We start from the raw sequence: 27834 nt of genomic DNA on the forward strand, positions 1-27834 counted from the left end.
CTTCTCAGTCATTATATATTCCTCTACTGAGAATTATTCATTTGGCTCTGCACCCCATTTTTTAAAAGATTTATTTGGCTCTCTGGAGTTTAACTTCTTGAGTTCTTTGAATATATTAGATATGAGCCCTCTATTGGCTATAGGATTTGTAAAGATCTTTTCCCAAAGTTTTGGTTGGCTTTTTTCCTAATGAGAGTGTCCTTTGCCTTACGGAAGCTTTGCAGTTGTATGAAGTCCCTGGTCGATTAGTGATCTTAGAGCATAAGCCATTGGTGTTTTGTTCAGGAAATTTTCCCCACTGCCCATATATTTGAGTCTCTTCCCAACTTTTCTTTTATTAGTTTGAGTGTATCTGGTTTGATGTGGAGGTCCTTGATCCACAATAAGAATGAGTTGATTTGCATTTTTCTACATGCTGACCTCCAGTTGATCTAGCACCATTTGTTGAAAAGGGTTTCTTATTTCCACTGGACAGTTATAGCTCTTTTGTCAAAGATCAAGTGAATGTAGGTGTGTCGGTACATTTCTGGGTTTTCAATTCTATTCCGTTGATCCACCTGCCTGTATCTGTACCAATACCATACAGTTTTTATCACTGTTAGTCTGTAATACTGCTTGAAGTCAGTGATATTAATTCCTGAGAATTTCTGTTATTGTTGAGGACAGTTTTTTCTATTTTTTTTTTGTTATTCCAAATGAACTTTCTAATTGCTCTTTCTAACTCTATAAAAATTGAGTTAGAATTTTGATGTGGATTCTGTAGATTGCTTTTGGCAAAATGGCCATTTTTACTATATTAATCCTGCTAATCCATGAGCATGGGAGATTTTTTCAGCTTCTGAGATCTTCTTCAATTTCTTTCTTCAAAGACTTGAAGTTCTTGTCACACAGATTTTCACTTGCTTGGTTAGAGTCAAAACATTTTATGTTATTTGGTACTATTGTAAAGTGTGTCAATTCCCTAGTTTCTTTTTCAATCTGTTCATCCTTTGAGTAGAGGAAGGCTACTGATCTGTTTGAGTTAATGTTATACCCAGCCTCTTTGCTGAAGTTGTTTATCAGGTTTAGTAGTTCTCTGGTAGAACTTTTGGGGTCACTTAAGTATACTATCATATCATCTGCAAATAGTGATATTTTGACTCCTTCCTTTCCCATTTGTATCAATTTGACCTCCTTTTGTTCTCTGATTGCTCTGGCTAGGACTTCGAGAACTAAATTGAATAAGTAAGGAGAGAGTGGATAGCCTTTTCTAGTCCCTGATTTTAGTGGGATTTTTTTCAAGTGTCTCTCCATTTAGTTTGATGTTGGCTACTGATTTGCTGTATATTGCTTTTGCTCTGTTTAGGAATGAGCCTTGAATTCTTGATTGTTCCTAGTCTTTTAACTTTTTACATGTTGGATTTTTGTCAAATGCTTTCTCAGCATCTAATGACTTGATCATGTGGTTCTTTTTTTTTTTGAGTTTGTTTGCATAGTGCAATATGTTGATGGATGTCCATATATTGAACCATCCCTGAATCCTTGGGATGAAGCCTACTTGATCAAGAAGGAAGATCATTTCCATGTGTTCTTTGGTTCGATTTGCAAGAATTTTATTGATTATTTTTGTTTCGATATTCATAAGGGAAATTGGTCTGAAGTCTGCTTTCTTTTACTGGTCTTTGTCTGGTTTAGTTATAATCCTAAATTTGACTTCTTAGAAGAAATTAGGTAGTGTTCTTTCTGTTTATATATTATGGAATAGTTTGGACATTTCTTCCTTGACCAAGTTATCATTGAGTAGAGCATTGTTCAACTTAAATGTGTATGTGGCCTTTGTAATGTTTTTGCTATAATTGAAGACCAACCTTAATCCATGGTGATCTGATAGGATGCATAGGATTGTTTCAATTTTCTTGTATCTCTGGAGATCTGTTTTGTGACTGATTATATGGTCAATTTTAGAGAAGGTATCAGGAGGTGCTGAGAAGTAGGTATATTCTTTTGTTTTAGGATTAAATGCTCTATAAATATCTGTTAAATCCATTTGGTTCCTAACTTCTGTTAGTTTCTCTATGTCTGTGTTTATGTTCTGTTTCCATGATCTGTCCATTGATGAGAGTAGGTTGTTGAAATCTCCCATTATTATTGTATGATGTACAATGTGTGCTTTGATTTTTAGTGAGATTCCTTTTAGTAATGTAGATGCCCTTGCATTTGGAGCATAGATATTTAGGATAAAGAAAGAATTCATTGTGGTGGATTTTTCTTTGATTAAACAAAGTGTCCTTCCTTATTTTTTAATAACTTTTGGTTGATAGTTGATTTTATTTGATATTAGAATGGCTACTCCAGCTTTTTTTCCTGGGACCATTTGCTTGGAAATTTTTTTCCAGTCTTTTACTCTGAGGCAGTGTCTGTCTGTATTACTGAAATGGTTTTCCTGTATGCAGAAAAAGGTATAGTTTTCTTTAACTATCTAGTTTGTTAGTCTATGTCTTTTTACTGGGGAACTGAGTCCATTGGTGTTAAGTAATATTAATAATCATCATTGTTGCCAGCCAACCAGAGCTTCCATGGACTAAACCACTATCCATAGACTATACATGGACTCACCCTGGGCTCTAACTGCATATGTAGCAGTGAATAGCCTTATTGGGGCACGAGTGGAAGGGGAAACCCTTGGTCCTACCAAAGTTGGACCCCCAGTGTAGGGAATTGTTTGGGGTGGAAGTAAGCAGGGTTGGACAGGGAGGGGAACACCCTTAGAGAAGGGGAAGAGGAGGGGTTAGGGTGCTGATGGATAGGAAACCAGAAAAGGGAATAAGATTTGAAATGTAAATAAGAAATACCCAATGTAATAAAAATGGAAAAAATAATAGTCATTGTTGTTTCCTGTTATTTTTGTTGTTAGAGGTAGAATTATGTCTATATGTTTCTCTTCTTTTGGTTTCTTTGCATGGAGATTACTTCCTTGCTTTTTCTAGGGTGTAGTTTCCCTGCTTGTGTTAAGAGTTTTAAATCTATTATGTTTTGTAGGTCTGGATGTGTCGAAAGATATTGTATAATTTGGTTTTGTCATGGAATATCTTAGTTTTTCCATCTATGTTATTTGAGAGTTTTGCTGGTTATAGCAGCCTGGGCTGGCTTTTGTGTTCTCTTAGGGTCTGTAAGACATCTGCCCAGGACCTTTTGGCTTTCATAGTCTCTGGTGAGAAGTCTGGTTTAATTTTGATAGGTCTGCTTTTATATGTTACTTTACCTTTCTCCCTTACTGCTTTTAATATTCTTTCTTTGTTTTGTGTTTTTGACAATTTGACTATTACGTGACAGGAGGAATTTCTTTTGTGGCCCAATCTATTGGGTGTTCTGTAGGCTTCTTGTATATTTATGGGTATTTCTTTCTCTAGTTTAGTTAAGTTTCCTTCTACAGTCTTGTTGAAGATATTTACTGGCCCTTTAAGTTGGAAGTCTTTCCTCTCTTCTATACCTATTTTCTTTATGTTTGATCTTCTCATTTTGTCTGTGATTTCCTGGATGTTCAGCTTAAGAGCTTTTTGCATTTTACATTATCTTTCATTGTTTTGTTTTTGTGTTCTATGGTATCTTTTGTCCCGAGATTCTCTCTTCTATCACTTGTATTCTGTTGGTTATGCTTGCATCTATGACTCCTGATCTCTTTCCTAGTTTTCGCATCTCCAGTGTTGTTTCCTGTTGTGCTTTCTTTTTAGTTCCTATTTCCATTTTTAAATTCTGGATAGTTTTGTTCAATTCCTTCACCTCTTCGGCTGTCTTTTTTCCTATAATTATTTATGGGATATTTGTGTTCCCTTTTTAACTGCTTCTATTTGTTTACCTCTTTTGGCTTGTATATATTTTTTCTTTTCCTGTCAAATATACATGTTTATTTTTCATCCGTTTTTTTTTATTAACTTGAGTATTTCTTATATACATTTCAAGTGTTATTCCCTTTCCCGGTTTCCAGGCAAACATCCCCCTTCCCCCTCCCCTTCCTTATGGATGTTCCCCTCCCCACCCTCCCCCCATTGCTGCCCTCCCCCCAACAGTCTAGTTCACTGGGGGTTCAGTCTTAGCAGGACCCAGGGCTTCCCCTTCCACTGGTGATCTTACTAGGATATTCATTGCTACCTATGAGGTCAGAGTCCAAGATCAGTCCATGTATAGTCTTTAGGTAGTGACTTAGTTCCTGGAAGCTCTGGTTGCTTGGTATTGTTGTACATATGGGGTCTCGAGCCCCTTCAAGCTCTTCCAGTTCTTTCTCTGATTCCTTCAACAGGGGTCCTATTCTCAGTTCAGTTGTTTGCTGATGGCATTCTCCTCAGTATTTGCTATATTCTGGCTGTGTCTCTCAGGAGCGATGTACATCCGGCTCCTGTCAGCCTGCACTTCTTTGCTTCATCCATCTTGTCTAATTGGGTAGCTGTATATGTATGGGCCATATGTGGGGCAGGGTCTGAAGGTGTTCCTTCAGTCTCTGTTTTAATCTTTGCCTCTCTATTCCCTGCCAAGGGTATTCTTGTTCCCCTTTTAAAGAAGGAGTGAAGCATTCACATTTTGATCATCCGTCTTGAGTTTCATTTGTTCTAGGCATCTAGGGTAATTCAAGCATTTGGGCTAATAGCCACTTATCAATGAGTGCATACCATGTTTGTCTTTCTGTGATTGGGTTAGCTCACTCAGGATGATACTTTCCAGTTCCAACCATTTGCCTACGAATTTCATAAACTCGTTGTTTTTGGTAGCTGAGTAATATTCCATTGTGTAGATGTACCACATTTTCTGTATCCATTCCTCTGTTGAAGGGCATCTGGGTTCTTTCCAGCTTCTGGCTAATATAAATAAGGCTGCGATGAACATAGTGGAGCACGTGTCTTTTTTATATGTTGGGGCATCTTTTGGGTATATGCCCAAGAGAGGTATAGCTGGATCCTCAGGCAGTTCAATGTCCAATTTTCTGAGGAACCTCCAGACTGATTTCCAGAATGGTTGTATCAGTCTGCAACCCCACCAACAATGGAGGAGTGTTCCTCTTTCTCCACATCCTCGCCAGCATCTGCTGTCACCTGAGTTTTTGATCTTAGCCATTCTCACTGGTGTGAGGTGAAATCTCAGGGTTGTTTTGATTTGCATTTCCCTTATGACTAAAGATGTTGAACATTTCTTTAGGTGTTTCTCAGCCATTTGGCATTCCTCAGCTGTTAATTCTTTGTTTAGCTCTGAACCCCATTTTATAATAGAGTTATTTGTCTCCCTGCGGTCTAACTTCTTGAGTTCTTTGTATATTTTGGCTATAAGGCCTCTATCTGTTGTAGGATTGGTAAAGATCTTTTCCCAATCTGTTGGTTGCCATTTTGTCATAACCACAGTGTCCTTTGCCTTACAGAAGCTTTGCAGTTTTATGAGATTCCATTTGTCAATTCTTGATCTTAGAGCATAAGCCATTGGTGTTTTGTTCAGGAAATTTTTTCCAGTGCCCATGTGTTCCAGATGCTTCCCTAGTTTTTCTTCTATTAGTTTGAGTGTGTCTGGTTTGATGTGGAGGTCCTTGATCCACATGGACTTAAGCTTTGTACAGGGTGATAAGCATGGATCGATCTGCATTCTTCTACATGTTGACATCCAGTTGAACCAGCACCATTTGCTGAAAATGCTATCTTTTTTCCATAGGATGGTTTTGGCTCCTTTGTCAAAAATCAAGTGACCATAGGTGTGTGGGTTCATTTCTGGGTCTTCAATTCTATTCCATTCGTCTATCTGTGTGTCTCTGTACCAATACCATGCAGTTTCTATCACTATTTCTCTGTAATACTGCTTGAGTTCAGGGATAGTGATTCCCCCTGAAGTCCTTTCATTGTTGAGGATAGTTTTAGCTATCCTGGGTTTTTGGTTATTCCAGATGAATTTGCAAATTGTTCTGTCTAACTCTTTGAAGAAATGGATTGGTATTTTGATGGGGATTGCATTGAATCTGTTCATTGCTTTTGGTAAAATGGCCATTTTTACTATATTAATCCTGCCAATCCATGAGCATGGGAGATCTTTCCATCTTCTGAGGTCTTCTTCAATTTCTTTCTTCAGTGTCTTGAAGTTCTCATTGTACAAATCTATTACTTGCTTGGTTAAAGTCACACTGAGGTACTTTATATTATTTGGGTCTATTATGAAGGGTGTTGTTTCCATAATTTCTCTCTCGGCTGGTTTCTCTTTTGTGTAGAGGAAGGCTAATGATTTATTTGAGTTAATTTTATACCCAGCCACTTTGCTGAAGTTGTTTATCAGCTTTAGTAGTTCTCTGGTGGAACTTTTGGGATCACTTAAATATACTATCATATCATCTGCAAATAGTGATATTTTGACGTCTTCATTTCCGATCTGTATCTTCTTGACCTCCTTTTGTTATCTGATTGCTCTTTCTAGAACTTCAAGAACTATATTGAATAAGTAGGGAGAGAGTGGGCAACCTTGTCTAGTCCCTGATTTTAGTGTGATTGCTTCAAGTTTCTCTCCATTTAGTTTAATGTTAGCAACTGGTTTGCTGTATATGGCTTTTACTATGTTCAGGTATGGGCCTTGAATTCCTATTCTTTCCAGGGTTTTTATCATGAAGGGCTGTTGAATTTTGTCAAATGCTTTCTCAGCATCTAATGAAATGATCATGTGGTTTTGTTCTTCCAGTTTGTTTATATAAAGTATCACGTTGATGTTTTTCCGTATATTAAACCATCCCTGCATGCCTGGGATGAAGCCTACTTGATCGTGGTGGATGATTAGTTTTGATGTGCTCTTGGATTCGGTTTGCCAGAATTTTGTTGAGTATTTTTGCGTCGATATTCATAAGGGAAATTGGTCTGAAGTTCTCTTTCTTTGTTGGGTCTTTGTGTGGTTTAGGTATAAGGGTAATTGTGGCTTCGTAGAAGGAATTCGGTAGTGATCCATCTGTTTCAATTTTGTGGAATAGTTTGGATAATATTGGTATGAGGTCTTCTATGAAGGTTTGATAGAATTCTGCACTAAACCCGTCTGGACCTGGGCTCTTTTTGGTTGGGAGACCTTTAATGACTGCTTCTATTTCCGTAGGAGTTATGGGGTTGTTTACCTGGTTCATCTGTTCCTGATTTAACTTCAGTACCTGGTATCTGTCTAGGAAATTGTCCATTTCCTGTAGATTTTCAAGTTTTGTTGAATATAGGCTTTTATAGTAAGATCTGATGATTTTTTGAATTTCCTCTGAATCTGTAGTTATGTCTCCCTTTTCCTTTCTGATTTTGTTAATTTGGACACACTCTCTGTGTCCTCTCGTTAGTCTGGCTAAGGGTTTATCTATCTTGTTGATTTTTTCAAAGAACCAACTTTTGGTTCTGTTGATTTTTTCTATGGTCCTTTTTGTTTCTACTTGGTTGATTTCAGCTCTGAGTTTGATTATTTCCTGCCTTCTACTCCTCCTGGGTGTATTTGCTTCTTCTTGTTCTAGAGCTTTTAGGTGGGCTGTCAGGCTGCTGACATATGCTCTTTCTTGTTTCTTTCTGCAGGCACTCAGAGCTGTGAGTTTTCCTCTTAGCACAGCTTTCATTGTGTCCCATAAGTTTTTTGACCAATTATATGGTCAATTTTGGAGAAAGTACCATGAGGAGCTGAGAAGAAGTTATATCCTTTTGCTTTAGGAAAGAATGTTCTATAAATATCCGTTAAGTCCATTTGGCTCATGACTTCTCTTAGTCTGTCTACGTCTCTGTTTAATTTCTGTTTCTATGATCTGTCCATTGATGAGAGTGGGGTGTTGAAATCTCCTACTATTATTGTGTGAGGTGCAATGTGTGTTTTGAACTTTAGTAAGGTTTCTTTTACGTATGTAGGTGCCCTTGTATTTGGGGCATGGATATTTAGGATTGAGAGTTCATCTTGGTGGATTTTTCCTTTGATGCATATGAAGTGTCCTTCCTTATCTTTTTTGATGACTTTTAGTTGAAAATTGATTTTATTTGATATTAGAATGGCTACTCCAGCTTGCTTCTTCCGTCCATTTTTTTCATCCATCTTTATTAACTTGGGTATTTCTTATTTACAGTTCAATTGTTATTCCCTTTCCCGTTTCCAGGCCAACATCCCCCTAACCCCTTTCCCTCCCCTTTTATATGGGCGTCCCCTCCCCATCCTTCCCCATTACCATCCTCCAGATCTCTCCATAGCCAGAATACAGCAAATACATAGGCAAATGTCCTGTATTTCTTTAAGGGAGTTATTCATGTCAATCTTAATGTCCTCTATCATCATCATGAGATGTGATTTTAAATCCATATCTTAGTTTTCTTCTGTGTTTGGATATCCAGTATTTGCTTTCGTGGGAGAACTGGGCTCTGATGATGCCAACAAGTCTTGGTTTCTGTTGCTTAGTTTCCTGTGCTTGCCCCTCAGCATAAGTTTGTCTCTGATATTAGCTGCTCTTGCGGTCTCTGACAGTGCCTTGACCTTCCTGTAAGCCTGTGTGTCATAAGTCCTATAAACCTCTTTACTTTCAGCTGGATCTGGCAACAGAGAGCTGCTCCTAGGTTTGTGTGATCTGAAGCCTTCAGGCAGGTGGCTTGGAGCAGAAGAGTTGGTCTTATCTATGTTTTCAGGTATGTCAGAGCTCCAGATGACTGGCTTTCAGATCTGGACTCAGACAGAAACCAGAAGTGTCCTGCCCCTGGCTGTTCCTAGGTTCCTGCCTTCAGAGGGCATTTGGAAGTTTCTCCTTGTGCCAGGGAAGTGAATAGAAGTGGTGGTCTCCCCTGAGCTCTCAGGATTGTCCACATTTCTGAGAGTCCAGCTCTCTCCCCAATGGGATTTGGATACAGAGAGATGTGGTAGTAGTTCAGCTCTGGGTACAGATAGAAACTGGAAGTTTCCTGTCCCAGATGACTTCTGCCTTTGTATGTCCTGAGGCCACCATTCAGATCTTTTAGAGCAGAAGTGTTGGTCTTAAGGTAGATAATTTTTAAAACAGTATTAGCTACTGTTCCTCTTGATTTAAGGAAATACTAATAATAGCAACTTTTAGAAGAATTCATTTTGGCTCATAGATTGAGGGTACAGACAACGGATGGTAAATGATAAGGGTAGTATCTGAAGGATGCTTGTCATAATGACTTTGCAATGATGAAGCAGAGAAGAATGATTGCCATTGCTCAGTGTGTTTTCTTGTTTCTATTTAGCACTGGACACCAGTCCTTAGAATGTCTTCACACACATTTATAGTTAATCCTACAACCTCAATTTGAATAATAAAGAGTGCTTTTCCAAGTGAACACAGGCTAACTTAATTTACAAAACCTCTCACACTCAATGCCTCCCAGAAGTTTGTGTCCAATAAGATTCTAAGTTCAGTCAAGTTGATTATCAATATCTACTATCACAAATCCCAGTTTACAAAGATTTATTTTGATGATACGCAATTTGGGAATCTAATAAAGTTCTAAGGGTAAAAGCATAATTTTCTATAGTTTATCATTATCTCTAAATCTCTCACTATCTCTCTAGCATTTATATCTTTCTGTCTATCATCTACTTACCTGTTTTCCTGTATTCACACACATAACACAGTTTGAATCTGTCTCAATCAGACTTTTCCATTTTCTGGTATGAATTCTTTGAAACTTATTAGTTTGTAAATATTTGATCAAGCTACAGTTTACATGTCACAGCAAAAATGTTTTCTTGTCTCATTAATTATAAAAAATACCCCCAGCTAGTAAACATTTCAATGAATTGTTCATGTCTAAAGAAGAATCAAGAAAAAGTACATGAATTGTTTGGTTCTCCAGAATCATTTGAAATTTTTGTCTCTGTCATTAATGTTTTAATATCATTATTTTTTCCTTGGGAGGGGTAATTATTAAGTAGCACTCAGAGAAATATATGCATAAATACAACATAACAGGTTGTAATTGGATCATATTAATTTTCTATTCCTAAATTCTTATGAGTCGGTGAAATATTTTACTCTAGAGTCATTATACAATAAATAATTTAAAAGTCTTCCTGCAGTGAATACACATGCAAACCTAGCTGCACATACATATAATCAGAACACTTAAGAGGATAGGGATGGATGATTATGGATTCAAGGATAGCCTTGAATTTATGGAGCAGTTCATGTTAAGCTATACAACAAGGCTGCACCAAATTCAAAAGTAAAATGAAAATAAAACAACATTTTATAAAAAGTTCCACTTCTATTGTGAGAATAACCCTTTAGTATGGCTGGAAACTCTGATTGTGGAACTGGATTCTGTTCATTATGACTTTTTCCTCCTTATGCTTTGTTGGTGATTGACATTTTGACCCTCTACTGCTGTCATTGGCCAATTGTTTTAATGTTTAGTATCTTTCATTCCTTTTACCTACTTTGTCGGGTTCTTTTTCTTGCTTCTCTCCATATAATTTTCCAATTATTGATTTTCTTAGATTTGTAGTTATAGAGCAAGGTCCTCTACAAAAATGGGTTGCTATACATAGATACGCATAGAAATTGAGGCAGGTTGCACAGGACAAGTGGACATCTGTGCCAAACTAAGTCTTGTCCTAGATGCCTTCTCTAGTTGTGAATAAAAATACTTTATATCATTTCATTCGTTTGTTCATCAATCCTTACACATGGCATCACAGATTTTGACAGTGATAAAAATGGGATTTTAGCATGCATCATATGTTTATAATTGTTTTATTTTAGTGTGTGTCTCTGTGTGTGTGTTTGTTAAATGCCTATTTATTTAAGAAATAGGTGCTAAAGCACATGTATGAACATATGTAAAGTATTTAATGTCATATATATGAACTATCATATGCTTTTAAAGATAGAGAATATGTCTGTCACTGGATGGGGGCTTATCACAATGGTTAGAATGACAGATTATTAAGCCTCACAAGTTCTCATGGCTCTAACTCTCCAGTGTTAAATTTAAAAAAATAAAAACAGACCACCAGGATAAAGATTGTAGGAGTAATGAATCAATAGCTGATTAAACTCTGGGCCCACACAATGAGATTGAACCATTACCTAACACTGTTCAGATGACCAAGAACCTGAAAACAGAGAACTCAGAGATCTTGGGGTAAAGCAAATGACAATATCAAATTGATAAAACAGTATCTCGCTCAGGTTTCATCAGAGAAGTTTATTCCAGGAGCATATGGGAATAAATACAAAGATCTATAGCAAGAAACTATGCAGAAAAAGAGACACTTTGGAACACGCTTAAACATTAAGTCTTCATCAAATCTCTCTCTTTAGAGCTCAGGGAACCCTCTGAAAGTGTAGGAAAAAATAAAACAAATAAAAAAAATTATAAGAGCCAGAGGAAATGGAGGAAGCCAAGAAAACAAGGTCCTCTACAAAAAGTGGGTTGCTATACATAGATACTCATAGAAATTGAGGCAGGTTGCACAGGACAAGTGGACATCTGTGCCAAACTAAGTCTTGGCATTCTAATAAAGGACACAAGCCCTCCTACATAAACTATAAACTGTTTCCATTTAATAATCACTTGCAAATGAAAATTTATTTTTCTCTAAGAGTCTCACTGGGGAAAGAAACAACTCTTAACAGTAGGCTGCACACATAGCAGTAAATGGTCAACACAAATTGAGATAGACAGGACCTTTGGAAGTTTCCTATATCATGCCATGGCATATGTGTGTGTGTGTGTGTGTGTGTGTGTGTGTGTGTGTGCATGTCTGTGCATGTGTGTGTGTGTGTTATGTCATTTGTATAAGTTTCAGTGGTTATATGGAATTGCTGAATGTGCAAATGAGTGGGTATCTGTGTCTATACATTTCTTTTGTGTGCCTTTTCTTAATATTTTTGCTTATTTTGTATTCATTTATATCTTACTATATTTTATTCCTGTTGTTTAAAACTATCTTCACTTTCTAATGAGAAACAGAAAGATAATAGATCCAGATGGAATGGAGGTGGGTGGGAACTAGTAGGAGTAGAAATAGGGAAAGCAGAGTCAAATTATATTATGTGAGAAAAATGTTTTTTTTCCCCCATTGGGTCCCTGGAGTCTTTTGCTTTCCTGCCTTCTGTGACTTGCTGGTGGTTACCCCCAGTTCCCCATCATCCATTGCTACACACATCTGTTCAGCTTCCTGGCCCTCTGGAAATCATTTGTCTCCTCCCATATCTGATGGTGCTCCCCATTGTCCCCCTCTACCTCCTCTTTTTCTCCAACCCTCTTCTCTCATGAGTATTTTTTCCTTCTAAGAAAGACTAAAGCATCAATACTTTAGTCAAGCCTCTTCTTGAGCTTCATATATTCTGTGAATTGTAATGAGGGTATTCCAAGATTTGGGGCTAATATTTAATTATCAGTGAGTATATATCATGTATGTTCTTTTATGACTAGGTTACCTCACTCAGCATGATATTTTCTAGTTTCATCCATTTACCTAAGAATTTAATGAAGCCATTGTTTTTAACAGCAGTGTAGTATTCCATTGTATAAATGTACCACATTTTCTTTGTCCATTTCTCTGTTAAAGGACATCTGGGTTCTTTCCAACTTTTGGCTATTATAAATAAGTCTGCTACAAACAGAATGAAGCATGTGTCTTTGTTATATGTTGGAGCATCTTTTGGGTATATGCCCAGGAGAGGTATAGCTGGGTCCTCAGGTAGTACTATGACCAATTTTTTATGGAACCACTACAATGATTTCCAGAGTAGTTGTGCCAACTTGAAATCCCATCAAAAATGGAGGAGTGTTCTTCTTTCTCAAGATCCCCACCAGCATCTGCTCTCCTGAGCTAACCTTGTGGCACAACTCTCTGAACACAAATCTTTCCTAGAGACAGCTGATCTCTCAGGAGTGCTGTTTCTCCTAAGTTCACGGGTAAAACCAATACTTTTGCTCCAATAAATGGCCAAAGAGGGAACTGCCAGGAGAACACCGGGTGCCAGAACTGCAGAAAACCAGGGAATGGGAATTTTCTGCTTTCTGTCAGTGCCCCACACCTAACCCTGTGATACAACTCTCCACAATCAAATCCTACCATGAGAAAATTTGTCTCCCAAAGGTGCAAACTCACCTAAGATCACAGGAGGGATAGGCTGCAGTTAGAGAAAGTAAGACCAACTAACATCAGATACAACTAGATGGCAAGAGGCAAGTGCAAGAACCTAAACAGAAAACAAGGCTACTTGGTATCATCAGAACTCAGTTCTCCCGGTACAGGGAGTGCTGTATTTCCCAGTACAACAGAAAAGCAAGATTCAGATTTAAAATCATATCTCATTATGATGATAGAGGACTTTTAGAAAGTCATAAATAACTCCCTTAAAGAAATACAGGAAAACACAAGTAAACCGGTGGAAGAATTTAAAGAGGAAACACAAAAATCCCTTAATGTATTACAGGAAAGCAAGCAAACAGGTGAAGGAATTAAACAAAACCATCCAGGATCTAAAACTGGAAATAGAAACAATAATGAAATCACTAAGGGATACAGCCCTGGAGTTAGAAAACCTAGGAGAGAGATCAGGAGCCATAGATGCACGTGTCACCAACAAAATAGAAGAGATAGACGAGAGACTCTCAGGTGCAGAAGATACCATAGGAAACATTGACACAGTCAAAGAAAATGCAAAATGCAAAAGACTCCTAACCCAAAATATCTAGGAATCCAGGAAAATGGGAAAGTTAAACATAAAGATAATAGCTATAGAAGAAAGCAAAGAATTCCAACTTAAAGGGCCAATAAGCACCTTTAACAAAAATATAGAAGAAAACATCCCTAAACTAAAGAAAGGAAGGCTGGGGAAATACCAGAAACCTAAAGAACTCCAAATAGATTGGATCAGAACAGATATTCCTTCTATCACATAATAATCAAAACATGAAATGCACAAAAAAGAAAGAGTAATAAAAAGCAGTAAGAGAAAAAGGTCAAGTAACATAATGGTAGACCCATCAGAATTATACCAGACTTCTCAACAGAGACTCTAAAAGCCAGAAAATCTTGGTCAGATGTTATACAGAACTTAGAACAAAAATGCTGGCTCAGGCTGCTATATCCAGCAAAACTCTCAATTTGTATAGATGGAGAATCCAAGACATTCCAAGATAAAACCAAATTTAAACAATATCATTCCACAAAATCCAGTCATATAAGAAAGAACTCTAAAACAAGAAGGTAAACTACACCCAAGAAAAACCAAGAAAATCTTACAACGACCCCAGAAGAACAAGTCAGTAACACATAATTCCACCACTAAAAGCAAAATAACAGGAAGCAATAATCACTTTTCTTTAATATATTTTAACATCTTTGGACTCAGTTACCCAATAAAAATACATAGACTAACAGACTGGATATATAAACAGGACCCAGCATTTTTCTGCATACAGCAAACACACCTCAGTGATAAAGACAAGCACTACCTCAGAGTAAAAGGCTGAAAAACAATTTTCCAAGCAAATGGTCTTATGAAACAAGATATAGTAGCCATTCTAATACTGAAAAAAATGTGGCTTTCAACCAAAAGTTATCAAAAAGAAAAATGGAGGACACTTCATAAACATCAAAGGAAAAGTCTGCAAAGATGAACTCTCAGTTTTGGACATGTATCTTCCAAATGCAAGGGCACCCACATTTCTAAAGTTCAAAAGCACACATTGCACCTCATACAATAATAGTGAGAGACTTCAGCAACCCACACTCCTCAATGAACAGATCATGGAAGAAACTAAACCGAGACACTGTGAAACTAACAGAAGTTATGAACCAAATGGATTTAATAGATATCTATAGAACATTTCCTGCTAAAACAAAAGAATGTTCCTTCTTCTCAGCGTACTCATATCTTCTCCAAAATTGACCACATAATTGGTCATAAAATGGGCCTCAACAGACACAAGATTTAAATAATCTTATGCATCCTATCAGATCACCACAAAAATTTATTTTTAATGAAATGATACACTGCAACTAATAGAAGAGAAAGTGGGCAAGAGACTTGAATACATAGACACATGGGAAAATTTCCTGAACAGAACACCAATGGCTTATGTTCTAAAATCAAGAAATGACAAATGGGACCTCAAAATATTCCAAAGCTTCTGTAAGGCAAAGGACACTCAATAGGACAAAATGGCAACCAACGGATTATAAAAAGGTCTTGCCCAATACTACATCCAATAGAGGGCTAATATCCAATATATACAGAGAACTTAGGAAGGTAGATTTCAGAAAATCAAATAACAATTTTAAAAAATGTTGGGGGAGACCGCACCGCCTGATCAGGTGGGCACTCCTGAGGCTGCAGAGCGGAGGAGACCACCAACACTGCCCACCCCTGCCCACATCCCTGGCCCAAGAGGCAACTGTATAAGGCCTCTGGGTTCCCGTAGGGGAGGGCCCGGGAGCGGCAGGACCCCTGCGCCTGAGACACTGCCGGAACCTGAAGGAAACAGACCAGATAAACAGTTCTCTGCACCCAAATCCCGTGGGAGGGAGAGCTGAACCTTCAGAGAGGCGGACACGCCTGGGAAACCAGAAGAGACTGCACTCTGTGCACATCCAGGCGCCAGAGGAAAACACCAAACGCCATCTGGAACCCTGGTGCACGCAGGCTCCTGGAAAGAGCGGCGCAGATCTTCCCGGTTGCTGCCACAGCGGAGAGGACTTAGGCAGTACCCCACGAGCAAACTTGAGCCTTGGAACTGCAGGTAGGACCAACTTTTCCCCTGCAAGAAACCTGCCTGGTGAACTCAGGACACACAGAGGCAAAATTCCTCTAAGGCCGGGCACTTCCTGTGTTTACCGGAAGTCCCACACCGGCGGATCCCGGCCCGCAGCAGCTCTCTGCTCCCAAACCCCATGGGAGAGAGACCTCACCGCCTGATCAGGTGGGCACTCCTGAGGCTGCAGAGCGGAGGAGACCACCAACACTGCCCACCCCTGCCCACATCCCTGGCCCAAGAGGCAACTGTATAAGGCCTCTGGGTTCCCGTAGGGGAGGGCCCGGGAGCGGCAGGACCCCTGCGCCTGAGACACTGCCGGAACCTGAAGGAAACAGAAGGGATAAACAGTTCTCTGCACCCAAATCCCGTGGGAGGGAGAGCTGAACCTTCAGAGAGGCGGACACGCCTGGGAAACCAGAAGAGACTGCACTCTGTGCACATCCAGGCGCCAGAGGAAAACACCAAACGTCATCTGAAACCCTGGTGCACGGAGGCTCCCGGAAGGAGCGGCACAGATTTTCCCGGTTGCTGCCAAGGCGGAGAGGACTTAGGCAGTACCCCACGAGCAAACTTGAGCCTTGGAACCACAGGTAGGACCAATTTTTCCCCTCAAGAAACCTGCCTGGTGAACTCAAGACACAGGCCCACAGGAACAGCTGAAGACCTGTAGAGAGGAAAAACTACACGCCCGAAAGCAGAACACTCTGTCCCCATAACTGGCTGAAAGAAAACAGGAAAACAGGTCTACAGCACTCCTGACACACAGGTTATAGGACAGTCTAGCCACTGTCAGAAATAGCAGAACAAAGTAACACTAGAGATAATCTGATGGCGAGAGGCAAGCACAGGAACCCAAGCAACAGAAACCAAGACTACATGGCATCATCGGAGCCCAATTCTCCCACCAAAGCAAACACGGAATATCCAAACACACCAGAAAAGCAAGACCTAGTTTCAAAATCATATTTGATCATGATGCTGGAGGACTTCAAGAAAGACATAAAGAACTCCCTTAGAGAACAAGTAGAAGCCTACAGAGAGGAATCGCAAAAATCCCTGAAAGAATTCCAGGAAAACACAATCAAACAGTTGAAGGAATTAAAAATGGAAATAGAAGCAATCAAGAAATAACACATGGAAACAACCCTGGACATAGAAAATCAAAAGAAAAGACAAGGAGCTGTAGATACAAGCTTCACCAACAGAATTCAAGAGATGGAAGACAGAATCTCGGGAGCAGAAGATTCCATAGAAATCATTGACTCAACTGTCAAAGATAATGTAAAGCGGAAAAAGCTACTGGTCCAAAACATACAGGAAATCCAGGACTCAATGAGAAGATCAAACCTAAGGATAATAGGTATAGAAGAGAGTGAAGACTCCCAGCTCAAAGGACCAGTAAATATCTTCAACAAAATCATAGAAGAAAACTTCCCTAACCTAAAAAAAGAGATACCCATAGGCATACAAGAAGCCTACAGAACTCCAAATAGATTGGACCAGAAAAGAAACCCCTCACGTCACATAATTGTCAAAACACCAAACGCACAAAATAAAGAAAGAATATTAAAAGCAGTAAGGGAAAAAGGTCAAGTAACATATAAAGGGAGACCTATCAGAATCACACCAGACTTCTCGCCAGAAACTATGAAGGCCAGAAAATCCTGGACTGATGTCATACAGACCCTAAGAGAACACAAATGCCAGCCCAGGTTACTGTATCCAGCAAAACTCTCAATTAACATTGATAGAGAAACCAAGATATTCCATGACAAAACCAAATTTACACAATATCTTTCTACAAATCCAGCACTACAAAGGATAATAAAGGGTAAAGCCCAACATAAGGAGGCAAGCTATACCCTAGAAGCAAGAAACTAATCATCTTGGCAACAAAACAAAGAGAATGAAAGCACACAATCATAACCTCACTTCAAAATATGAATATAACGGGAAGCAATAATCACTATTCCTTAATATCTCTCAATATCAATGGCCTCAACTCCCCAATAAAAAGACATAGATTAACAAACTGGATACGCAACGAGGACCCTGCATTCTGCTGCCTACAGGAAACACACCTCAGAGACAAAGACAGACATTACCTCAGAGTGAAAGGCTGGAAAACAATTTTCCAAGCAAATGGTCAGAAGAAGCAAGCTGGAGTAGCCATTCTAATATCAAATAAAATCAATTTTCAACTAAAAGTCATCAAAAAAGATAAGGAAGGACACTTCATATTCATCAAAGGAAAAATCCACCAAGATGAAGTCTCAATCCTAAATATCTATGCCCCAAATACAAGGGCACCTACATATGTAAAAGAAACCTTACTAAAGCTCAAAACACACATTGCACCTCACACAATAATAGTGGGAGATTTCAACACCCCACTCTCATCAATGGACAGATCATGGAAACAGAAATTAAACAGAGATGTAGACAGACTAAGAGAAGTCATGAGCCAAATGGACTTAACGGATATTTATAGAACATTCTATCCTAAAGCAAAAGGATATACCTTCTTCTCAGCTCCTCATGGTACTTTCTCCAAAATTGACCATATAATTGGTCAAAAAACGGGCCTCAACAGGTACAGAAAGATAGAAATAATCCCATGCGTGCTATCGGACCACCACGGCCTAAAACTGGTCTTCAATAACAATAAGGGAAGAATGCCCACATATACGTGGAAATTGAACAATGCTCTACTCAATGATAACCTGGTCAAGGAAGAAATAAAGAAAGAAATTAAAAACTTTTTAGAATTTAATGAAAATGAAGGTACAACATACCCAAACTTATGGGACACAATGAAAGCTGTGCTAAGAGGAAAACTCATAGCGCTGAGTGCCTGCAGAAAGAAACAGGAAAGAGCATATGTCAGCAGCTTGACAGCACACCTAAAAGCTCTAGAACAAAAAGAAGCAAATACACCCAGGAGGAGTAGAAGGCAGGAAATAATCAAACTCAGAGCTGAAATCAACCAAGTAGAAACAAAAAGGACCATAGAAAGAATCAACAGAACCAAAAGTTGGTTCTTTGAGAAAATCAACAAGATAGATAAACCCTTAGCCAGACTAACGAGAGGACACAGAGAGTGCGTCCAAATTAACAAAATCAGAAAAGAAAAGGGAGACATAACTACAGATTCAGAGGAAATTCAAAAAATCATCAGATCTTACTATAAAAACCTATATTCAACAAAACTTGAAAATCTTCAGGAAATGGACAATTTCCTAGACAGATACCAGGTATCGAAGTTAAATCAGGAACAGATAAACCAGTTAAACAACCCCATAACTCCTAAGGAAATAGAAGCAGTCATTAAAGGTCTCCCAACCAAAAAGAGCCCAGGTCCAGACGGGTTTAGTGCAGAATTCTATCAAACCTTCATAGAAGACCTCATACCAATATTATCCAAACTATTCCACAAAATTGAAACAGATGGATCACTACCGAATTCCTTCTACGAAGCCACAATTACTCTTCTACCTAAACCACACAAAGACACAACAAAGAAAGAGAACTTCAGACCAATTTCCCTTATGAATATCGACGCTAAAATACTCAATAAAATTCTGGCAAACCGAATTCAAGAGCACATCAAAACAATCATCCACCATGATCAAGTAGGCTTCATCCCAGGCATGCAGGGATGGTTTAATATAAGGAAAACCATCAACGTGATCCATCATATAAACAAACTGAAAGAACAGAACCACATGATCATTTCATTAGATGCTGAGAAAGCATTTGACAAAATTCAACACCCCTTCATGATAAAAGTCCTGGAAAGAATAGGTATTCAAGGCCCATACCTAAACATAGTAAAAGCCATATACAGCAAACCAGTTGCTAACATTAAACTAAATGGAGAGAAACTTGAAGCAATCACACTAAAATCAGGGACTAGACAAGGCTGCCCACTCTCTCCCTACTTATTCAATATAGTTCTTGAAGTTCTAGCCAGAGCAATCAGACAACAAAAGGAGGTCAAGGGGATACAGATCGGAAAAGAAGAGGTCAAAATATCACTATTTGCAGATGACATGATAGTATATTTAAGTGATCCCAAAAGTTCCACCAGAGAACTACTAAAGCTGATAAACAACTTCAGCAAAGTGGCTGGGTATAAAATTAACTCAAATAAATCAGTTGCCTTCCTCTATACAAAAGAGAAACAAGCCGAGAAAGAAATTAGGGAAACGACACCCTTCATAATAGACCCAAATAATATAAAGTACCTCAGTGTGACTTTAACCAAGCAAGTAAAAGATCTGTACAATAAGAACTTCAAGACACTGAGGAAAGAAATTGAAGAAGACCTCAGAAGATGGAAAGATCTCCCATGCTCATGGATTGGCAGGATTAATATAGTAAAAATGGCCATTTTACCAAAAGCAATCTACAGATTCAATGCAATCCCCATCAAAATACCAATCCAATTCTTCAAAGAGTTAGACAGAACAATTTGCAAATTCATCTGGAATAACAAAAAACCCAGGATAGCTAAAGCTATCCTCAACAATAAGAGGACTTCAGGGGGAATCACTATCCCTGAACTCAAGCAGTATTACAGAGCAATAGTGATAAAAACTGCATGGTATTGGTACAGAGACAGACAGATAGACCAATGGAATAGAATTGAAGACCCAGAAATGAAGCCACACACCTATGGTCACTTGATTTTTGACAAAGGAGCCAAAACCATCCAATGGAAAAAAGATAGCATTTTCAGCAAATGGTACTGGTTCAACTGGAGGGCAACATGTAGAAGAATGCAGATCGATCCATGCTTATCACCCTGTACAAAGCTTAAGTCCAAGTGGATCAAGGACCTCCACATCAAACCAGACACACTCAAACTAATAGAAGAAAAACTAGGGAAGCATCTGGAACACATGGGCACTTGAAAAAATTTCCTGAACAAAACACCAATGGCTTATGCTCTAAGATCAAGAATCGACAAATGGGATCTCATAAAACTGCAAAGCTTCTGTAAGACAAAGGACACTGTGGTTAGGACAAAACGGCAACCAACAGATTGGGAAAAGATCTTTACCAATCCTATAACAGATAGAGGCCTTATATCCAAAATATACAAAGAACTCAAGAAGTTAGACCGCAGGGAAACAAATAACCCTATTAAAAAATGGGGTTCAGAGCTAAACAAAGAATTCACAGCTGAGGAATGCCGAATGGCTGAGAAACACCTAAAGAAATGTTCAACATCTTTAGTCATAAGGGAAATGCAAATCAAAACAACCCTGAGATTTCACCTCACACCAGTGAGAATGGCTAAGATCAAAAACTCAGGTGACAGCAGATGCTGGCGAGGATGTGGAGAAAGAGGAACACTCCTCCATTGTTGGTGGGATTGCAGCCTGGTACAACCATTCTGGAAATCAGTCTGGAGGTTCCTCAGAAAATTGGACATTGAACTGCCTGAGGATCCAGCCATACCTCTCTTGGGCATATACCCAAAAGATGCCTCAACATATAAAAGAGACACGTGCTCCACTATGTTCATCGCAGCCTTATTTATAATAGCCAGAAACTGGAAAGAACCCAGATGCCCTTCAACAGAGGAATGGATACAGAAAATGTGGTACATCTACACAATGGAATATTACTCAGCTATCAAAAACAACGAGTTTATGAAATTCGTAGGCAAATGGTTGAAACTGGAAAATATCATCCTGAGTGAGCTAACCCACTCACAGAAAGACATACATGGTATGCACTCATTGATAAGTGGCTATTAGCCCAAATGCTTGAATTACCCTAGATCCCTAGAACAAAGGAAACTCAAGACAGATGATCAAAACGTGAATGCTTCACTCCTTCTTTAAATGAGGAAAAAGAATACCCTTGGCAGGGAAGGGAGAGGCAAAGATTAAAACAGAGACTGAAGGAACACCCATTCAGAGCCTGCCCCACAGGTGGCCCATACATATACAGCCAGCCAATTAGACAAGATGGATGAAGCAAAGAAGTGCAGACCGACTGGAGCCGGATGTAGATCGCTCCTGAGAAACACAGCCAGAATACAGCAAATACAGAGGCGAATGCCAGCAGCAAACCACTGAACTGAGAATAGGTCCCCCGTTGAAGGAATCAGAGAAAGAACTGGAAGAGCTTGAAGGTGCTCGAGACCCCAAAAGTACAACAATGTCAAGCAACCAGATCTTCCAGGGACTAAGCCACTACCTAAAGACTATACATGGACTGACCCTGGACTCTGTCCCCATAGGTAGCAATGAATATCCTAGTAAGAGCACCAGTGGAAGGGGAAGCCCTGGGTCCTGCTAAGACTGAACCCCCAGTGAACTAGACTATGCGGGGAGGGTGGCAATTGGGGGAGGTTTGGGGGGGGGAACACCCATAAGGAAGGGGAGGGGGGAGGGTGATGTTTGTCCGGAAACCGGGAAAGGGAATAACACTTGAAATGTATATAAGAAATACTCAAGTTAATAAAAAAAAAAGAAAAATTAAAAAAAAATGTTGGGGAGAGGGCAGTAATGGGGGGAGACTGGGGAGGGAAACACTCATATAGAGGGGGAGGGGAGGGGTTAGAAGGATGTTGGCCTGGAAACTGGGAAAGGGAATAACAGTTGAAATGTAAATAAGAAATACCCAATTTAATAAAGATGGAGGAAAAAATATTTAAAAAATGGAGACAGTGCTAAGCAAGAATTCTCAACAGAGGAATATTGAATGGCTGAGAAGCATCTAAAGAAATGTTCAACATCCTTAGTCTCAGGGAAATGCAAATCAAAACATTGCTGAGATTCCACCTCACACCAGTCAGAATGGTTAAGATCAAAAACTAAGGTGACAGTAGATGCTGGTTGGGATGTGGAGAATAAGGAATAGGCCTTCATTTTTGATGTTATTTCATCCTGGTACAACCACTGTAGAGATCAGTCTAGCAGTTTCTCAGAAAATTGGACATAGTAGTAATTGAGGACCAAGCTATACCACTCCTGGGCATATACCCAAATAATGCTCCAACATATATCAAGGACACATACTCCATTATGTTCATAGAATACTTATTTATAATAGCCTGAAGCTGCAAAGAAACGAGATGCCCTTCAACAGAAGAATGGATACAGAAAATGTGGTACATTTACACAGTGGAATACTACACTGCTTTAAAAGTCAATGAGTTCGTGAAATTCTAGCCAAATGGACAGAACTTGAAAATATATCACCCTGAGTGAAGTAGCATAATCACAAAAGCGTACACATGGTATACCTTCTTTGATAAGTTGATATTACCCCAAAAGCTCAGAATAGCCAAGATACAATTCACCAACCACATGAAGCTCAAGAAAAAGGAAGACTGAACTATGGATGCTTCAGACTTTCTTAGAAGGGGCAACAAAAATACAAAAATCACAGGAGGATTTATGGAGACAATTTTGGAGCAGAAAGTGAAAGGCCATCCAGGGACTGCCCCCACCCCATGGGGATGCATCCCATATACGAAAACGAAACCCAGACAATATTGTGAATCCAAAGAAGTGCATGCTGACAGAAGCCTGATATAGTTGTCTCCTGAGAGGTTCTGCCAGAACATGACAAATACAGAGGAGAATGCTAGCAGCCAACCATGGGGCTTAGAATAGGTCCCAATGAAGGACTTAGATAATAAGAGTGAAGTAGCAGAAGGGGTTTGCAACTCCATGAGAAGAACACAATATCAATCAACTGGACCCCCCAAATCTCTCAGGGACAAAACCACCATCACAAGAGAACACAGGATCAGACCTATGGCTCCATTTTCATGTTTAGCAGGGGATGGCCTAGTTGGGCATAAATGGGAGAAGAGGACCTTCCTCCAGTCAAGGCTTGATGTCCCAGGGTTGGGGAATGTCAGGGTGAGGAAGTGGGAGGGAGGGAGTGGGTGGGTGAGGGAGCACCCTTATAGAAGGCAGGGGTGAGGGTGGAGGGATGGCTCACTGGTTAAGAGCACTGACTGCTCTTCCAGAGGACCTGAGTTCAATTCCCAGCAACCACATGGTGGCTCATAACCATCTGTCATGGGATTCGTTGCCCTCTTGTGTGTCTGAAGACAGCAATGTTGTATTCATATAAACAAAATAAATCTTTAAAGAAAAAGGCAGGGGTGAGTGGGTATGGGAATAGCAGGTCTCTGGATGGGATACCAGGAAAAAAAGTGCATTTAAAAACCTAAAAATAAATCAATGAGTAAATAATAGGTAAAATGTACTTAGAAGCACACACTGCCTTTAGGAAGGCTTTGGGGATTGGACACATATATTCTCAGTTCTGCTGCAGGTACTAGACTAAATCAGCTATCTCTCAAATACCATAATACTTTTAGTTCTCAATTTAATGATATCTTATCTTTTTTAAGTATTAATGAATTCCACTAGGATAAGGAAAGAAATTAGCAATGGAATCATCTGTGAATTCTTTAACTATAATATTGGGTTTATTTTCATATTTAACATGTAAAATTAATTTCTAGTCTAATATTTATTTGCATCTATGTGTTTTGATAAATGAAATTATCATCATTAAATTAATTAATAAAATTTCTTAATACTTTCAATGAATCTTGGTGCTATTCTAATTTAGTAACAATACATTGGCTTCCTCTGTGGGATATTATATTTTCTCAGGTAGCGAATACTAAGTAGAAAGAGAAGTGAAGTGCAGGCAGCTACTTTAAGGACCTCAGTAATATATTATCCTCTCCTTCAGAATGTTCACATAAGTGATTCTGGAGCTGTTAATCCTGTTGGTTCTCCTTCTTCTGACAGGATAATAAATTTTTCTTATTGTGAAAGATTTATTCTCTACACCATCATAACTGAGTCAATCAATACAGTATAATATTTCTCTACACTGTGCAATGCACAACACATTTCATCAGCAAATGTACATTAGCAAAACACCTGATTCTACAATGGCAATCATGTGACTTCAGAAACATAAAAGAGTAAAAATCATAAGCATAAAGTCTAGATACCAAAACGCTGATTAAGCTCTTGTATATGTAAAATGGCCCGAGCACTGCAGACCAGTTTGAATCCAAAGGTACTGACATGAAATGATCGATTCCAAAAAGAACTTTTAAATACAGACTTTTTGATATCAAGTTAAATTCTGAGAGTAAATATTTCACACATACTTTCTTTATATATGCAATAAAATAGTTTAGCTTTATACTTCATATGCTTATGCCATAATTGGCATTGCCATGCATAGATAGCTGCTGTTATTTTCCATCAGAACATATAAAAAATGTTTAAAGCCATTCCTGAGAATATAACTTTAGCTCTAAAATTAGAATTTTACTAAATATCCCCTCATTATAGTGGTTTGTGTTGTTTTCTCTGTAACACCAGTCATTTATATAAGTTTGTAAGCCAATACAAGTGGTAAATTCTTTTATCTTTTCCTTATATAATAAAGCATAATTGTCAATGTTATGTAATATCCAATTTCATGGTGTCATTATAGTTTTATATAATCTGTGTTCTGTAATAACTATAACTTCATTGAATTTTAAACTTGGCATTAATACGTTTTAGTTCAAATAATGAACAGTTTACTAAATATATGTTTATTATTAATAACTAAATCAAATTTAAAAAATTCAAAAATATCGAATATTAGACCTCCTAGATGATGTTTTAGGATTATACTAAGTAATATTTGAAAGGTAGTTGTTATTTGCTCCCCTTTACACAGGAAGTCACAACATTCTGCATTAAAAACATGCATACTTAAATCCTGCTAATACTAATTACCAGGTTTTGGGTTACTGTCTTGCTTTATTCTGACTGAAATTATAAACATTTTCTTAAACAAATGCTTATCATTTTGATACTAAGGAATACATTTTTATCATCTGAATGATTTCTTATCAACCCAAAAATAAAGCAGTATGAGAGTATACGGTTAAAGCTGGTGCATGGCTGTCATCTCAGTCGGGATTACTCTATTAAAATTCTCTTATTTGGGTTGCCACTCTCTTTTTGACTGCCTCCAAATATTCAAGTTAATGTTAAACCTACTTTGTTCTTATGACTGCTGGGTTTACCAACATGGACTACATGATCCTACTGGGGCTACAAAATTTCAGTTTGACACTGAATCCTAGGAATCATGTTAATTTATATTGCTTTGAAACAAATTATCACAAACTTTTGCCTTAATAAGAAACATGTATTGTCTTCATTCCTTTTTTTCCTTTTTTTAATTATTCATTTTATTCTTCTACATTTCAAATGATATCCCCCTTCCTGGTTACCCTTCCTCACTGTGACTCTGTATGTGGGGTGGGAGAATGTCACAAAGCGAAACTTCAGGCACAACCTTGACTTCTAAGATAATTTAAGATTCTGATGAAACTAACTTTTTTTTCTCATTTTCAAAATCATCTGAACATTAAGTGTACAATAAGACAGATTGGGGTTTGACTGGTGATACTTGGACAAATACTAGACTTTCAATATTGAATCACTCTTTTGCTTTTGTATTTTGACTGTAGCTCACTTTAGAGGGACTAAAAAGATCACGCTGGCTGCATGTTTCAAGATTCTTCCTCTTACAGTAAATAGCCTAAATTTGCTGGAAGCATGTCAGTTGGTTTAATATGCTCAGATCTATGGAGAAATTTTTTTTAATTTTCTAATTGTAAGTCAACTGCTCTGCTTTTCTATATTACTAGTCATGTTATTCCATGATAGATAATTTGATCTTCATATATCTGTTTAACTTGAGTTTCAACCAGAATTTTTCTGAAAACGGGTCAAGTTATTTTCAGTTTCCAATCCTCAAATTGTGGCATTTACAACCTATTCCACATGGAATAAACTCTGAGATATTTTCTTACTGCCACAATGAAAAAATTAAATTGATTATATAAATAGAAAACTCAAATTCTAGGTCCTCCCTAGATCTAGAATGTTGATGTGTTTGCATGTGTGTGTGTGTGTGTGTGTGTGTGTGTGTGTGTGTGTGTGTGTGTGTGTGTTTAATGCACCAGACACATGGCTTTTCTTTCTTGGGTCACTATGTGGTTTATGTATCAGTGTAACTGGGACTTCTTAAAACATATTGGGTAGTGTTATTTCTGTTTCTATTCTGTGAAATAGTTTGAGAATTATTGGTGTTATATCTTCATTGAAAGTCTGATAAAATTCTGCACTAAATTATATCGTCCTGGGCTTTTGCTGGTTGGGAGAGTTTTAAAGACTGCTTCTGTTTCTTTAGGTGTTATGGGACAGTTTAGATGGTTCATCTGATCCTTATTTTACATTGGTACCTGGCTTCTGTCTAGAAAATTGTGTGATTCATCTAGAATTTCCAGCTTTGTTGAGTATAGACTTTTGTAGTAGGATCTGATTTTTTTTTTAATTTCTTCAATTACTTTTTGTTATATCTCCCCTTTCATTTCTGATTTTGTTAATTTAGATAGTAACCCTCTGGTTAGTCTGGCTAAGGGTTTACTACCTTGTTGATTTTCACAATGAACCAATTCCTCGTTTTGTTGATTCCTTGTATACTTCTCTTTCTGTGTATTTGGTTGATTTCCGCTCTGAGTTTGATTATTTCCTGCCATCTACTCTTCTTGGGTGTATTTGCTTGTTTTTGTTCTAGAGCTTTCAGATGTTCTGCTAACCTGCAGTGTATGCTTTCTCCAATTTTTTGTTGGAGGCACTCAGAACTATATGTTTCCTCTTAGAACTGCTGTCCTTGTGTCCAATAAGTTTGGGTATGTTGTGCCTTCATTTTCATTAAAATCTACAATGTCTTTAATTTATTTATTTCTTCCCTTACTAAGTTATCATTGAGAAGAGAGTTGTTCAGCTTCCACGTATATATGGACTGTCTGTTGATTTTCCTAGTTATTGAAGACCAGCCCTAGTCTGTGGTGATCTGATGGAATGCATGGGAATATTTCAATCTTCTTCTACCTGATGAGGCTTGTTTTGTGACTAATTATAAGGTCACGTTTGGAGAAGGTACCATGAAGTGCTGACAAGAAGGTATATTCTTTTATTTTAGGGTGAAATGATCTGTAGATATTTGTTACATCCCTTTGTTTCATTCCTGCTGTTAGCAT

This window comes from Rattus norvegicus, chromosome 3, assembly GCF_021556685.1.
Source record: "Rattus norvegicus strain SHRSP/BbbUtx chromosome 3, alternate assembly SHRSP_T2T, whole genome shotgun sequence".
NCBI lineage: Eukaryota > Metazoa > Chordata > Mammalia > Rodentia > Muridae > Rattus > Rattus norvegicus.